The sequence below is a fragment of the Heterodontus francisci genome, unplaced genomic scaffold (genome assembly GCF_036365525.1).
Source record: "Heterodontus francisci isolate sHetFra1 unplaced genomic scaffold, sHetFra1.hap1 HAP1_SCAFFOLD_184, whole genome shotgun sequence".
Taxonomy (NCBI): Eukaryota; Metazoa; Chordata; class Chondrichthyes; order Heterodontiformes; family Heterodontidae; genus Heterodontus; species Heterodontus francisci.
The window spans coordinates 676,082-692,537 of record NW_027141723.1 but is presented as its reverse complement, the minus strand read 5'-3'; the positions used below and the strand labels follow the sequence as shown (position 1 = coordinate 692,537).

The 16,456-nt window shown below is 49.7% G+C and overlaps 1 non-coding gene across 1 annotated transcript; it reads right to left on the bottom strand.

Annotated features, from left to right (window-relative positions):
* Positions 1 to 14,501: 14,501 nt before the first annotated feature.
* trnaw-cca (transfer RNA tryptophan (anticodon CCA)) lies at positions 14,502 to 14,573 on the bottom strand. The gene has a single exon. It is a non-coding gene; the product is annotated as a tRNA-Trp (tRNA).
* Between the last annotated feature and the right edge of the window lie 1,883 nt (positions 14,574 to 16,456).

Below are 16,456 nucleotides of genomic sequence, written 5' to 3'. Positions count from 1 at the left end.
GAATGAATGAGAGAGAGAGAATGTGGGAGAAGGGATGATGGAAGAATTTGTCCGTGAACCTGATTAAAAGTGTCTCAAACGCAAGATAATATGAAGATATCAAGAGCAGAACATTAACATAATCTGAGTTCCGCGATCTGGTCGGGTCCCATTCCCCTGAAGTGAGGAATGAACGGGTGGGGAAATTCCGCCTGGAGTTATATTTGTCTCCAATGAAGATGAGCTCACAGTGAGGCTGGAATAGCTCAGTTGGGAGAACACTAGATTGAAGAACCAGGATACAATCCCTGGTTTCATCAGTTTTAATTTGGTGTCTCCATCAGTTTAAGTGGAGAGAATCAGAGGGGAGATTTTCCACTCTTGACCCCATGGGCTGAATTTTAAACTAACGGTGCGGCTCTCGGCAGAGGCACCGGAAGCGGGTGTCATCACCACACGAGTGAAATGTGGCTGGCCGACCCCGATCACGGAGCAGCCGACCAATTAATGAAGGGGAGGCGTGGGGCCCATGTAAACAAGGACCAGAGGCAGGGAACGAGGCACTGATGGCACCGACATCTGACACAACGGCAGGTGCTGGCACCATATTGAAAGGACTGCCAGACCTGCATTCACTGCTGCCTGGTTTAAAGGAGTGTCTTCCTGAGAGCCCTCTACTGCCCCAGGACCTGCTCTGCTGCCTCTGCTGCCCCAGGACCCGTTCTGCTGCATCTGCTGCCCCAGGACCCGTTCTGCTGCCCCAAGACCCGTTCTGCTGCCTCTGATGCCCCAGGACCCGTTCTGCTGCCCCAGGACCCGTTCTGCTGCCTCTGCTGCTCCAGGACCCGTTCTGCTGCCCCAGGACCCGTTCTGCTGCCTCTGCTGCCCCAGGACCCGTTCTGCTGCCTCTGCTGCCCCAGAACCTGTTCTGTTGCCTCTGCTGCCCCAGGACCAGTTCTGCTGCATCTGCTGCCCCAGGACCTGTTCTGCTGCCTCTGCTGCCCCAGGACCAGTTCTGCTGCATCTGCTGCCCCTGGACCTGTTCTGCTGCATCTGCTGCCCCAGGACCTGTTCTGCTGCCTCTGCTGCCCAGGATCCGTTCTGCTGTCACTGATGCCCCAGGACCCGTTCTGCTGTCACTGATGCCCCAGGACCCGTTCTGCTGTCTCTACTGCCTGAGAGGTAAGGAGCTGAATGCGAGCCTGCAGTGACCATGGTCCAATGGTTTGGCGATGCCTTCCTGCAGGTTCGCCTCCAGGTGACAACAGATAGGTGGAAGATCCTCTTCCCCAGGGATGGGAGGTGGAGAACTGTCCACCTGACCAAGCAAAGCTGCTTTGAGATAGTAGGTGAAGTCAGCAGCCGTGGGGTCAACCCCAAGAAATGGATCCAGTGCACGAAGTGGGTCAATGACCGGATCCAGGCTGCTCAGGCACAAACTCAAAACACTTTGGACCCTTTGGACATTGCGCATGGCAGAGTGAGAGGGAGTGTTTGGTGGAAAGGGAGTGACCACCCAGTCATGTGTATTAGGGAAGGGCAGCAGGACATGCTGCCTGAGGCTTGGCTGCATCTCGGTGGGAGGTGCACGTCAGTCATTGTATAAACTCACACAGTCCCTCGAGAGGGGCCACATGCAGGAGGAATATGTGTGTCCACATCATGGACTGCTGGGCTATCACCATCAGAGATGTTGGGCTTGTCCCCGCTGGGAGACGAACTTTGTTGATCATAGTGGCTGCAATAGAAGACAGCCCACAATCGGAAAGAGCGTGTCAAGACTGGCAGTGGATGCCTTATCTCCATGTCCTCATCCCGATGGAGGAGGAGGCCATGGAACAGGCCGGGCAGCAAAGCAGCTGCTCCATAGCTGATGGAGAGTCAGGGACACCTACCTAAGAGAGTGAGTGAACATCTCCTGGGGCACAAGGGTGCATCTGCTGCAAAGGAGCCACACTGCTCATCTGTTCACCACTGCATCAATGGAGCTGCACAGTAGGGGTGGTTGGAATGTCACGATGGGCAGACTCTAACCCTTCAATGTCCCTGTTTTCACATGCAGGCTCGGATGAACGACAAGAGCGAAGAGCTGGAGAGACTGGGGGACAGCCAGACACCTCTGAGGAGGAGGAGGGAGCCTCAGATGGTGCACCGTCACATCATTCCCCTGCACCCTCCACCAGCACAGAAACCCGCACTCGGTGGGTATCCACTCGCTGTTAGATTTGGGCACACAAGCTGGTGAGCACGTCACAGACAGGCCCGGGCAGCTGACGGAGGCTGTGACAGCCGAGGCCACTGGCAGTTGGAAGTCTGTGGGAGGCCAGGCCCATGCTGAGTCCCAGGCTGATGACGTGCCTCTGGTGTCACCAGCAACACGGGAAATGCTGCAGCTGCAGCAAGAGGTCAGGCAACATCTGGCAGAGTTGCCGGAGGTTATGTGTACCCAAGTTCGGATGATGGAGGAGTCCATCCAGGCCTTGCATGCTGCACTGTCTCTGATGGGGGTGTGTCTGGCTTCCTTCCTTGAGAAATTGGTGACTCTGATGGAGAGCCAGATCCAGCCGACCAATCAGTGGCTGCCGGAGATGTGTGCAGACCTGCACTCCATCGCTTTGTCCATGAGCTCCATCCAGCGGTGACAAGGCGAGAGGGGGGACGAGGCACCTGAACTCTTCACAAGGTCCACATCCCTCTCAGGTCAGCAGCGAAGTACAAGTGTGTCTTATAAGGGGGAGGAGCAGCTGGCTGCTACATCTGGGGTCTCCTCTCAGGGTGCTCCTGGTGTGGACAGTAGCTCCAAAGCCCCTCTGTGAGTGACACAAGTGATGCCAGTGCCTGCCTCCATCACCCTCGATGACAGAGGGGGGGGGTCCCTGTACCTGTGCAGGAGGCTCTCAGTGTGCCGGGGCCCTCCAGGCCTCAGGCAGCAAGAGGACGGCCACCAATGTCATCCCAAGCCATGGGGCAGCAAGGTCAGCAGCCTGTCTCCACCTCAGCTGACAGAGCAGGGGGAGCACCACGTAGGAGCATGCGGAAAAGATTTCAGAAGAGCACCTAGATTCACTTGGGTTCATGGTGAATGTGCATTCCAGATGGATAGGGTTGCATTTGATGTCACACGGAAGAAAGAAATGATGTTCTCTCACTATGTCTCCTTCCTATTGTTGATGCCCTTTGGGACTTCATTTAAACCCTTCCTCCCAAGGGGCTGGAAGTAAGGGACCAAGCCCTGAGTTCACAAAGCTTCGGTCTTGTCACTGTGCGATGTGTACCTGGACGCTGCAGTGCAGAAGGAAGCAGGCGACAACAGGGCTGCTTAAAGCTAAGACTTTATTGCTGTGGTTCCAGAAGGTGGTAAGGCTCAAAGGAAACTTGAATGTATAAGGGTGTCTCATGTCTCCCTTGTGTGTATCTCATTGCCCCTTTCCTGCTGTGCCTGAGGTTCTTCATCAGGCACTGCTTGGGCAGCATCCTCCTCCACATCCTCATCATCAGAGGAGACATCACACTCCACGATATCCTCACTTGTCAACACCTCACCCCTCTGTAATGCCAGATTGTGCTGTGCACAGCAAACCACCACGATATGTGAGACCCTCGCCGGGACATACTGAAGGGCTCCACTGGATCGATCTAGGCACCTGAATCTCATCTTCAGGAGACCAATGGCCTCCTTGATGGTCGCTCGGGTTGACCCGCAGCAGGTGTTGTACCTCTCCTCTGCATCCGTGCGTGGGTTCCTCACAGACGTCAGTAGTCATGTCCTCAGTGGGTAGCCCCTGTCTCCAAGGATCCATCTCTGAAAGCTGATGGGGCCGCGGAAAGGTTCTGGCACCTGGGAGTGCCTTGGTATGCTGGCGTTGTGGCTGCTTCCCGGGATTTGTGCACACACCTATGGGATCCATTTGCAGTGGTTGCAGACCAATTGCACACTGAGCAAGTGGAAGCCCTTCCTGTTGAAGGCTGCTGGCTGGTCTGCAGGAGCCTTGATGGTCACATGGGGTGACACCCTACACCTGGGGGAATCCAGTGATGGCCCCGAATCCTATAGTCCTCTCAGCTTGACTGTTTGGATCGATGTGCACATAGTCACCGGCCCTCCTGAACAGGACATTGGTGACCTCCTTGATGCACTGATTCACCAAAGACTGTGAGATTCCACACATATCTCCAGTGGATCCCTGCAATGACCTGCTGGTGCAGAGGTTCAGTGGCACAGTGACCTTCAGTGACACTGGCATCAGGTGCCCACCAAGTCCCAATGGGCACAGCTGCATCATGGCAGAGAGATCAGTGACGACCTCCGTGCAGAGGCGCAGTCTGTGGAGACACTGTCACTCGGACATCTGCAGGTAGTTGAACCTCAGCTGACCTGTTCCTCTGCCTCCTTCTCCAGCCTCCTGTTCGAGGCTGGCCTTCCTGTGGGCCCCCAAGCTGCTGTGGTGCCCCTGCTGGTGCCTGCGCCTCCCTCCCTTCCTCTCTACTCCTCCTCCTCCTCAATGTGAGCCTTGAATGAGGCCCATGACAGGTTGCCCCTCCCTGAGTGCAAGGCCTTCACAGTAAACAACACCCAGCCACATTTACCTCACTTGTCACCCTCAATGAGGTCGCACTGCCCCAATGGTACCCTGGTGTGGCTCCCCCTGCAGAGCTGGCACATTGGCCCCCACTCCTGACAGTGTTTCCCGATGCCCTTTCCCCCTCCACCCTTACTGCCAAGTTACGCTGCCTCACCCGATAGCTTCCCAGTGAAGCCAACACTCAGCTCCCACCTCCCAGTCACCTCCTTTAACCAGGCGAGGCTCTGAAGCCCCGTGGTTCCCGTGCACTATTAGTTCAATTGGATCCAGTGAATAAAATTGCTGACAATTGGACTCATAAATACTTTAAATGCCTTCTTGCCGAGTGGATGTGCGAAGTCTGCCCTCCATGTCAGCCGCCGACAGAAAAATCCGGTCCGACGTCTTCCATCCCTATTTTATACACCCCCCCTCCCCCTCCCCAGCCTCCATTCCCGTCTCCAACAGTCCCTTAAAATTCTGGCCCATGTCTCTAAGACTAATGGGAGTGAAACTACATCTGCTCCTTAGCCTGAACAGGGAGAGCTGCTCTCTCTGTGTTCAAAGTGAATGAATCTGCTCTTTACCTTGTCTTACTGGAACGTTCACTGTCTGGAAATGTCTGTTTGAAAATGTTTTCCTGTTATATTAATGGAGCAGAGGAGCAGATGTGAGTTGCTGTTCAACAGAGAGGTTTGGAAGTGGGTGAAGGGGTGGAGTGATGGTGTGAGTGAGAGGTGCAGTGAGTTGGCCATTCTCAATAGAGTGTCAGGAATGAAGGTCAGAGGAACAGACCAGGCAGGAAACACAGAAAGAGCGAGGAGAAGCTGGTGTGAAAAACAGAGATTAAACAACAGGCTTGTTCAGTTGGTTTGGGTCTGGTGTTCAGAATACTCGGAATCTGGGTTCACTTCCCTTCCAACTCAGCGAATTGTATCAACATTATGTTCATAAAACCATAGACTGATACCCAAAGAAGGAGACCATTTGGTCCATTGTGTCAGTGCTGTCTCTTTGGTTATGTTATCCAATTAGAACTGCTGCTCAGCTTTTTCCTGTAATCTGTACATTTTTCCTTCCAGTATTTATCCCAATTGCTTTTCAAAGTTACGACTGAATCTGCTTTCAAGTCCTGATCAGACAGTGCATTCCAGATCACAACACATCACTGTATAAAAAATCATTCCGCATTTCGCCTCTGGTTCTTTTCTCAATGACCTGATAAATACATCCTCTGGTTACTGACCCTTTTGCCACTGGAAACAATTTCTCCTTATTTAACTTATTGAAAACCTTCTTGATGACGTCACATACTAGACTGCCAGTAAAACTGAAGCCCATGGAATAAAAGAGACAATGACAGCATGGATATGAAGTTTGCAGACTGATAGGAACATAGAAGCAGGAGTAGGCCATTCAGCCCATCGAGACCACCCCACCATTCAATATGATGATGACTGATCATCCACTTCAATGCCTTTTTCCCACACTATCTCCATATCCCTTATGTCATTTGTATTTAGAAATCTGTCAATCTCTGCTTTAACCATACTCAATGACTGAGCTTCCACAGCTCTCGGGTGTAGAGAATTCCAAAGATTCACAACCCTCTGAGTAAAGAAATTTCTCCTCGTCTCTGTCCTAAGTGGCTGTCCCCTTATGTTGAAATTGTGTCCCCTGGTTCTAGATTCCTCAACCGGAGGAAAAACTTCATCTACCCTGTCTATCCCTTTAAATATTTTGTAAGTTTCAATTGAGGTGAAGAAGGAGCTGCGGGACCCGAGAGAAGTCCTGTGAAAAGGTGCCCCGAACACCCAAAACATCCACGAACGGCCCCCCCGGCCGCAACTTCAAAGCGCCCGCGGGAGATGGCTCGGAGAGCATCTGCAGCGCACTGTCGGCAATGCTGCATGCCTTTATTTAAACCACTGCAAAAAAAAAAACCCTCAGCAAATGTAATCACCTCTAAGTCTGCCAAATGATGCTTCACCTCCCGAAGGACGTGGATGAGCTTTCCGGACGTCGATGGTGGGCACTGAGGAAATGGCTTATTACCTGCACCAGATTCCACCCCCCCTCCCCCCCCTTTACCCCCCTTCCACCCCCCCCACCCCCGTCCCCTTCCCTGCTCCACCCTCTCAGCTCACCCCCTCACAACCCCGTCCCAGCCCGCCCCCCCTCGCACCATCTTCACCCCGCACCCCCTTCCCCTGCACCCCCCCCACCCCCTCCCTCTACCCCTCCCCCTTGCATCCCCTCCTCCCACCGGCACCATCCTACACCTGTGTAGGGGCCCCAACAACCCCACTGCCTTGTGGGCGTCTCGGGAGAGACCAAGGCTTAGGGAGTAAACCCTAACAGAAAATCCGGAGCGGAACCCCGTAGGCGGTCATGTGTCACCTTTGGCATGTTTCCGGCAGTTCCTGCAGCCATACTGGTGCCAAACGTCGTGTCCTGCACTTCTTTGGACCCCACCAGAAAGGCCGAGAGGGGGGTTTTGACGACTGGGCAACTCTCAACCTCCATAAATTTGCCCAGGCATGCGCCATGGAGAGGTCACTCCATAGTTGCCTCACAGCGACTGAAACAACACGGAAGGCAGCAGTTACGGGTTATAAGTCCAGATAAATTGGCGTAGAAACTGGGCGCCACGGGTTGCCTTTGTCGGTGGGAGAGGTCATTGCACCTCACTGGACAGCTACCGCCCGCCTCAAACCGGGCAGCCCCCGGTCAATAAGGTTCTGTCCCGCCACAGTCTGCCTGCTTCAATGGGTGCTTGGAGCTCAGGGTCATTGCCCGAAAGGTGGACTGATACACCGCACCAAACAACATGAAAAAAGGAAAGAAGGTACCAGCCCTTCGCTTTGCAAGCTGGAACGTCAGAACTATGTGTCCTGGCCTGTCGGAAGACCTTACACAAATCAACGATTCTCGGAAGACCGCCATCATTAACAACGAGCTCAGTAGACTCAATGTGGACATTGCAGCACTTCAGGAGACTCGCCTCCCCGCGAGTGGCTCTCTAGCAGAGCAAGACTACACCTTCTTCTGGCAGGGCAGGGATCCTGAAGAACCAAGACAGCATGGAGTGGGCTTCGCCATCAGAAACTCCTTGCTCAGCATGATAGAGCCTCCCTCAAATGGCTCGGAACGCATACTGTCCATCCGACTGCTCACCACCTCTGGTCCAGTACACCTACTCAGCATCTATGCTCCAACACTCTGTTCCGCACCTGAAGCTAAAGACCAGTTCTATGAACAACTCCATAACATCATTAGCAGCATCCCCAACACCGAACACCTATTCCTGCTGGGGGACTTTAATGCCAGGGTTGGGGCCGACCATGACTCATGGCCCTCCTGCCTTGGGCGCTATGGCGTTGGAAGGATGAATGAGAACGGGCAGAGACTGCTTGAGTTGTGTACCTATCATAACCTCTGCATCACCAACTCGTTCTTTCACACTAAACCCTGTCACCAGGTTTCATGGAGGCACCCAAGATCACGTCGTTGGCACCAGCTAGACCTCATTGTCACAAGGCGAGCCGCCTTAAACAGTGTTCAAATCACACGCAGCTTCCACAGTGCGGACTGCGACACCGACCACTCCCTGGTGTGCAGCAAGGTTAGACTCAGACCAAAGAAGTTGCATCATTCCAAGCAGAAGGGCCACCCGCGCATCAACACGAGCAGAATTTCTCACCCACAGCTGTTACAAAAATTTCTAAATTCACTTGTAACAGCCCTTCAAAACACTCCCACAGGGGATGCTGAGACCAAGTGGGCCCACATCAGAGACGCCATCTATGAGTCAGCTTTGACCACCTACGGCAAAAGTGCGAAGAGAAATGCAGACTGGTTTCAATCTCATAATGAAGAGCTGGAACCTGTCATAGCCGCTAAGCGCATTGCACTTTTGAACTACAAGAAAGCCCCCAGCGATTTAACATCCGCAGCACTTAAAGCAGCCAGAAGTACTGCACAAAGAACAGCTAGGCGTTGCGCAAACGACTACTGGCAACACCTATGCAGTCATATTCAGCTGGCCTCAGACACCGGAAACATCAGAGGAATGTATGATGGCATGAAGAGAGCTCTTGGGCCAACCATCAAGAAGTTCACCCCCCTCAAATCTAAATCGGGGGACATAATCACTGACCAACGCAAACAGATGGACCGCTGGGTTGAGCACTACCTAGAACTGTACTCCAGGGAGAATGCTGTCACTGAGACTGCCCTCAATGCAGCCCAGCCTCTACCAGTCATGGATGAGCTGGACATACAGCCAACCAAATCGGAACTCAGTGATGCCATTGATTCCCTAGCCAGCGGAAAAGCCCCTGGGAAGGACAGCATTACCCCTGAAATAATCAAGAGTGCCAAGCCTGCTCTACTCTCAGCACTACATGAACTGCTATGCCTGTGCTGGGACGAGGGAGCAGTACCCCAGGACATGCGCGATGCCAACATCATCACCCTCTATAAAAACAAAGGTGACCGCGGTGACTGCAACAACTACCGTGGAATCTCCCTGCTCAGCATAGTGGGGAAAGTCTTTGCTCAAGTCGCTCTGAACAGGCTCCAGAAGCTGGCCGAGCGCGTCTACCCTGAGGCACAGTGTGGCTTTCGTGCAGAGAGATCGACTATTGACATGCTGTTCTCCCTTCGTCAGATACAGGAGAAATGCCGTGAACAACAGATGCCCCTCTACATTGCTTTCATTGATCTCACCAAAGCCTTTGACCTCGTCAGCAGACGTGGTCTCTTCAGACTACTAGAAAAGATCGGATGTCCACCAAAGCTACTAAGTATCATCACCTCATTCCATGACAATATGAAAGGCACAATTCAACATGGTGGCTCCTCATCAGAGCCCTTTCCTATCCTGAGTGGTGTGAAACAGGGCTGTGTTCTCGCACCCACACTTTTTGGGATTTTCTTCTCCCTGCTGCTTTCACATGCGTTCAAATCCTCCGAAGAAGGAATTTTCCTCCACACAAGATCAGGGGGCAGGTTGTTCAACCTTGCCCGTCTAAGAGCGAAGTCCAAAGTACGGAAAGTCCTCATCAGAGAACTCCTCTTTGCTGACGATGCTGCTTTAACATCTCACACTGAAGAATGCCTGCAGAGTCTCATCGACAGGTTTGCGTCTGCCTGCAATGAATTTGGCCTAACCATCAGCCTCAAGAAAACGAACATCATGGGGCAGGATGTCAGAAATGCTCCATCCATCAATATTGGCGACCACGCTCTGGAAGTGGTTCAAGAGTTCACCTACCTAGGCTCAACTATCACCAGTAACCTGTCTCTAGATGCAGAAATCAACAAGCGCATGGGTAAGGCTTCCACTGCTATGTTCAGACTGGCCAAGAGAGTGTGGGAAAATGGCGCACTGACACGGAACACAAAAGTCCGAGTGTATCAGGCCTGTGTCCTCAGTACCTTGCTCTACGGCAGCGAGGCCTGGACAACGTATGCCAGCCAAGAGCGACGTCTCAATTCATTCCATCTTCGCTGCCTTCGGAGAATACTTGGCATCAGGTGGCAGGACTATATCTCCAACACAGAAGTCCTTGAAGCGGCCAACATCCCCAGCTTATACACACTACTGAGTCAGCGGCGCTTGAGATGGCTTGGCCATGTGAGCCGCATGGAAGATGGCAGGATCCCCAAAGACACATTGTACAGCGAGCTCGCCACTGGTATCAGACCCACCGGCCGTCCATGTCTCCGTTATAAAGACGTCTGCAAACGCGACATGAAATCGTGTGACATTGATCACAAGTCGTGGGAGTCAGTTGCCAGCATTCGCCAGAGCTGGCGGGCAGCCATAAAGACAGGGCTAAATTGTGGCGAGTCGAAGAGACTTAGTAGTTGGCAGGAAAAAAGACAGAGGCGCAAGGGGAGAGCCAACTGTGCAACAGCCCCAACAAACAAATTTCTCTGCAGCACCTGTGGAAGAGCCTGTCACTCCAGAATTGGCCTTTATAGCCACTCCAGGCGCTGCTTCACAAACCACTGACCACCTCCAGGCGCGTATCCATTGTCTCTCGAGATAAGGAGGCCCAAAAGAAAGTTTCAATGAGATCACCTCTCATTCTTTGAAACTCGAGAGAATACAGTCCCAGTTTCCCCAATCTCTCTTCATAGGACAGTCCTGCCATCCCGGGAACAGGTCTGGTGAACCTTCATTGCACTCCCTCGATGGCAATGATATCCTTCCTCAGGTAAGGGGACCAAAACTGCACACAGTATTCCAAAGTGCAGTCCAACCAAGGTTATATACAATTGAAGCAAGATTTCACTACTCCTGTACTCAAATCGTCTTGTGATAGAGGCTAACATATCATTCGTCTTCTGAATTGCTTGCTGCACCTGCATGTTAGCTTTCAGTCGCTTATTGACAAGGACACCCAGGCCCCTTTGTACATCTACACTTTCTAATCTCTTACCATTTAAGAAACAATCTGCACATCTGTTTCTCCTACCAAAGTGGATAACCTCACATTTTTACACATTATATTCCATGTGCCACTTTCTTGTCCACTCACTAAGTCTGTCCAAATCCCCTTGAAGCTGCTTTGCATCTTTCTCACAACACACATTCCCACCTAGTTTTGTGTCATCTGCGAACTTGGAAATACGACATTTGGTTCCCACCTCCGAATCATTGATATATATTGTGAACAGCTGGGTCACAGTGTGGTGGTGAACAGTTGTATTTCTGTCTGGAGGAAGGTTTACAGTGGGTTCCCCATGGTTCCTCATAACTTCAGTTATGTGCAGAGACTGGAAAAGCTGGGGTTGTTCTCCTTGGAGCAGAGCAAGTTCAGAACAACTTTGACAGAGTTAGAATCAAGGAATCAAATGGTTACAGTACAGAAGGAGACCATTCAGTCCATCATGTCCATGACAGCTCTTTGCAAGAGCAAATCAGCTAATTCCACTCCTCTGCCCTTTCATTGTAACCCTGCAAATTTTCTCTATTCAGGTGTTTATCCAATTCCCTTTTGAAAGCCACGATTGAATCTGCCTCCAGCACACTCTCAGGCAGTGTATTCCAGATCCGAACCACTCACTCTGTCCCACACCCCTGGTACCATTGCAGAAAATCTCTTCTGTTCATTTCATCCCTCATAAATAATTGAAATGAAATGTTTATTAGGAAATGCACAATATAAAAAAGAGAGAGAAATAAATGCTGAGAAAAATAGAAGTCAATGTTTGGAAGGTAAAAAGAGCAAAAGATGTAACTTTTATTCTGGTTGAGTGAGAGGAATATATCACACTCTGGGGCTTTTGTAAGAGGATTTACTGATAAACCTGGGATTTGAGAGGAAGCTGGTTCATGGTTTACAGAACAAACTCAGTCCCTGGGGTGGAGTCAACAGCTGCACCGTCCAATAACAGACAGGATGGGGACACTGTCTCAGGCCTGGTGAGCTCAGTCGATGAAAGCATGACACTCTGAATCTCAAGTTTCTGAGTTTGAGCCTCACGGTGGGTGTCTTATACTTCCTTTTTAGGCTGATTTTACAGCCATTCTCCAGCTCTGAATTCCTCGGCAGAGAGTTCAAGGAGTGTTAGAAATGAGATTCAACAGCAGGATGAGAAAGTCTCTCCTTGATTCAGGACTCTTACCTCTCTGCAGCATCTCGCTGCTGAAGATTGAACTTTATCTCATTTCATTCTCAGCTCATGGTCAGTGTGGATCACTGGGACTTCTGGCTGTCTCCCACTTCACAATCCATCAGTGCTGAGAAATCAATGGGGAATATTACTCACATGTTGTAATGTTTTATAAATACTTGAATGTATTTCACACTGTATCTAACAGTGTGAATCTCCCCTGGTATATCAGCTCACCAATACTTCAACGGAACATTCACATAATGTGAGCTCTGAGATCTGTTCAGATCCCATTCCCAAGACCTGGAAAGTGGGATTGGGCTGGATCGCTCTTTTTCAGCTGGCACAGACACGATTGCTAAATGGTATCAGTCTGTGCCATAAATTTTCTCCATTTTCTATGTTCTATGAAGTGAGGTGTGATTGGGAGGGGCAATTCCACCAGGGTTATATTTTCTACCAAAACAATGACACAAGGGATACTTCACTTTTTTATTCATTCATTCATGCGATGTGGGCATCGCTGGCTAGGCCAGCATTTATTGCCCATGAGAAGGTGGTGGTGAGCTGCCTTCTTGAACCATTGCAGTCCATGTGGGGTAGGTACACCCACAGTGCTGTGAGAAAGGGAGTTCCAGGATTTTGACCCAGCGACAGTGAAGGAACGGCGATATAGTTCCAAGTCAGGATGGTGTGTGGCTTGGAGGGGAACCTGCATGTGGTGGTATCCCCTGTATTTGCTGCCCTTGCCCTTCTAGGTGGTAAAGGTCACTGGTTTGAAAGGTGCTGTCTAAGGAGTTGTGGTGCATTGCTGCAGTGGATTTTGTAGACGGTACACACTCTGCAACTGTGCGTCGATGGTGGAGGGAGTGAATGTTTGCAGATGGGGTGCCAATCAAGCGGGCTGCTTTGTCCTGGCGGTTTTGAGATTCTTGAGTTGGAATTGCACCCATCCAAGCAACTGGAGAATATTCCTTCACACTCTTGACTTGTGCCTTGTGGATGGTGGACAGGCTTTGGGGAGTCAGGAGCCATGGATGAGTGAGAGGAATATATCACACTTTGGGGCTTTTGTAAAAGGATTTATTAATAAACCTGGGATTTGAGAGGAAGCTGCTTCATGGTTTACAGAACAAATTCAGCCCCTGGGGTGGAGCCAACAGGTGCACTGTAATTACTCACCTCAGGATTCCAAGCCTCTGACCTGCTCTTCTAGTCACGTTATTTGTATGGCTACCCATGGTAACCTCCATGATGTTGATGGTGGGGGATTCAGTGATTGTAATGCTATTGAATGTCAAGGGGAGATGGTTAGATTCTCTCTTGTTGGAGATATTCATTGCCTGGCACTTGTGTGGTGCGAATGTTACTTGCCACTTATCATCCCAAGCCTGTGAGACTGAAATAGCTCAGTTGGGAGTGTGTTAGACTGAAGATCCCTGGTTCAATCTGGGGTTTTGGCAGTTCTCCTTTATTCTGCATCACCCTTTGGTTTTGACTCTTGAGCTGCACAATTTACACTGAAATTATTTACCCAACTCTGAAGGTTGGATTGGAATAGAGAGATATCAAGGATGGGAAATATTTACATTGTCTGCTTGAGCTTATTCTCTATCTCCCTGTGTCCTTTTCCCCAGTTTTTGAATCTTTCGGGGCCGGGTGAACATTTGATTTGCTGCATTTGTCCCAAACTGAAGCCTTTTCCACATCTCTGGGCGGTCAGACTCACTCTGTCTGTTTTTGTTGCTCGTGACCATTAACGAGAACAGGCCACGAGTTCAATGTTTATCAGCAAACGGAAGATAATTGGAAAGAATTCTGTGTTACTCCAGAAGAGTGCCAAAGATACAATGGATGTTATTCAAAATAAATTCCCTTTGACATTTTATGTAAACTTGTTTGCATCCAAAAGTTGGATTTTAAGTGTAACAAAAATGTGTCAAATTATTGACTGACCATGTGACAGCGCACATGGGGATCAAATCCACAGCCTTGTTGTTATCAACACTGCGGCCTAACCAACTGAACGAAGCGGCCTATGGACAGAGCCAGGTATGGGTTTGAGCCGCACGCTGGGCAGTTTGTGTTTTATTTCTCACACTGGGTGACAGAGCGATTGTACAAACAATGGACACATCACATCCCTGAAACATTGTTCTGATATAAAACAGTGTGAAATAAGAACTGAGCATGGAAATGGAACGGAACCAGAAATCAGGACTTTAATCTATTCAAGTTGATCTTGAAATTCAACCATTCACTGAACATTCCAATAGATCGAACTCTCTTCTGATATAAAATCCAGGAACTTGAGCTGCTGTAAAACACAACTGAGCCTGACGTGATTTGAACACGCAACCTTCTGATCTGGAGTCAGACGCGCTACCTTTGTGCCACAAGCTCACAGGTAAAGCAAAGTGTTCCATTCCTGACAGATTTACTTCTTGTTTAGATTCAGTGATTGAAATTAATTCAATCCTCATCTGACCTCCACTCTGTGAAGGCCTACAATCCGACCTGAACCCGACGGCCTGTGTCGGGTTCGGGTCATGTCGGGTCGCTCTTCCGGTTCTGGCTTTCGGGCTCGGTTCAGGTTGGGTCAGGTTCAGGTCAGGCTGGTTCCAGGTTGGTCTGAGTCCGTGTCGGACACACACAGTAAGTATTACATTTAACTTTGCTGGGAAGTTGAGTTTAATAAGTGTCAAAAGTTGAAAAGCCAACCAAAGCCGGGAGTCCGGGTCATCAAGGAGGGAAACTCTGAGTCTGCGCAGTGAGCAAGTGAGCATCTCTATGACGTCATTGCGCTCATGCTGCAGCTTCCTGTAGATTCGGAATCGGGAGGTAGATAAAGTGAACATTCCGGTGGTCGGGTAAGGCTCGGGTTAGTTTGGGCGTGGGAATAAATGGAGATACTCGGGCTGGGTCAGGCTCGGGTCCAATGTGGTTCTGTCAGGTTCGTGTCGGGTTTTTTTTCCTGACCTGAGCAGGCCTTTACTGCTCTGTCAGTTCAGTGCCTTATTTAAACTATTACTTGGAGTTCTGTTTTACAGGGTCTCGGCTGTTTAAGTGTTTCCCAGACCCACTACTCTGATTAATCAGACATTTTGCTGCTAACTGCTGCTGCTACAATTGAAATGTAAAAAAGAATTTCCAGTGACCTGCAACCAATGGACAAATACATTTCAGAAAGATAAAGTTCATTCGCCAATCCACAAATGTGTCTTTCTGCTTATATTTATAAACAACTCCTTCTCTCCACGATGGGAACTATACAATCACGACAGTTATTTGAAAGTTAGTGTAAGATGTTCTAGTTCATCAATTTTAAAACTGCAGCAGGTATTTTCCAGAAAACTTCTCTGTTGGAACCTCAGTCCCATTTAGATTGAAAGTGGACAATTAATGTATTCACTTGTTCATTGTGGACAGGTGTCTGACTTCGAATAAATCTCATTAACTTTCAATGAGGTGGCAGTATTTCTGTGCTCCCATTTTACACAGTCTGTCCTGTTCATGCACCATGTTTTTATTCTCCTCTCCCATTCTCCACAGGATACAGATTACAAGCATCATCAATCTAGCTGTTGAAAAGCATTGGAAGAATCTGGTCACACAGGTATTGAAACATTCATTTTCTGCCATTTTCCAAGTTGGTTGCTTTAAACACAGTACGATGTGTAATCATCTTGAAAAGAGATTCTCTTCAATATCCAATACAAACTGAATTACAAACCTGACAGACAAACACAGGAGAACAAGTGACTAGTGAACACAAACCTCATGGTGCTCATTTTCAGATTTATTGCAGTCATCCGACAAAACAAGTGAAAGAATATTCCAGTGAAATGATTTGGAAAGTAGGTGTGACTTTTGTTGGTGCCTTTCTTTGCTCTGTTGGTGAAACTTTCTTGCACCTGACTCCTGTTCATGTCTGTTTCCTCTATTGAATGAGGAAGGAGGTATTTGATCAGAAATCAACTGGATTGTGTACCTTTGAGAGGGGATTTCTGCACCATCAGGGCTGGAAACAGGAGTGAGTGAAAGACAATGTGTTTAGTTTGATTTTGTACAGAGGGAGAGCAAATCTAACAGGACTGTGAGATATTGGCCTGGATTTTACAGCCCCAATAGCGGTGAACTCTGAGACTTTCACTGCTATTGAGGGTCTGAACAGCACTGCAACTGCCGGTACATGCACACACTAACACCAGCATCTGGAAGTTGTGGTGGTGAGAAATGTGCTGAGAAGGAGCCTCTGATCATAATCACACCAGCCAACTCTTTAA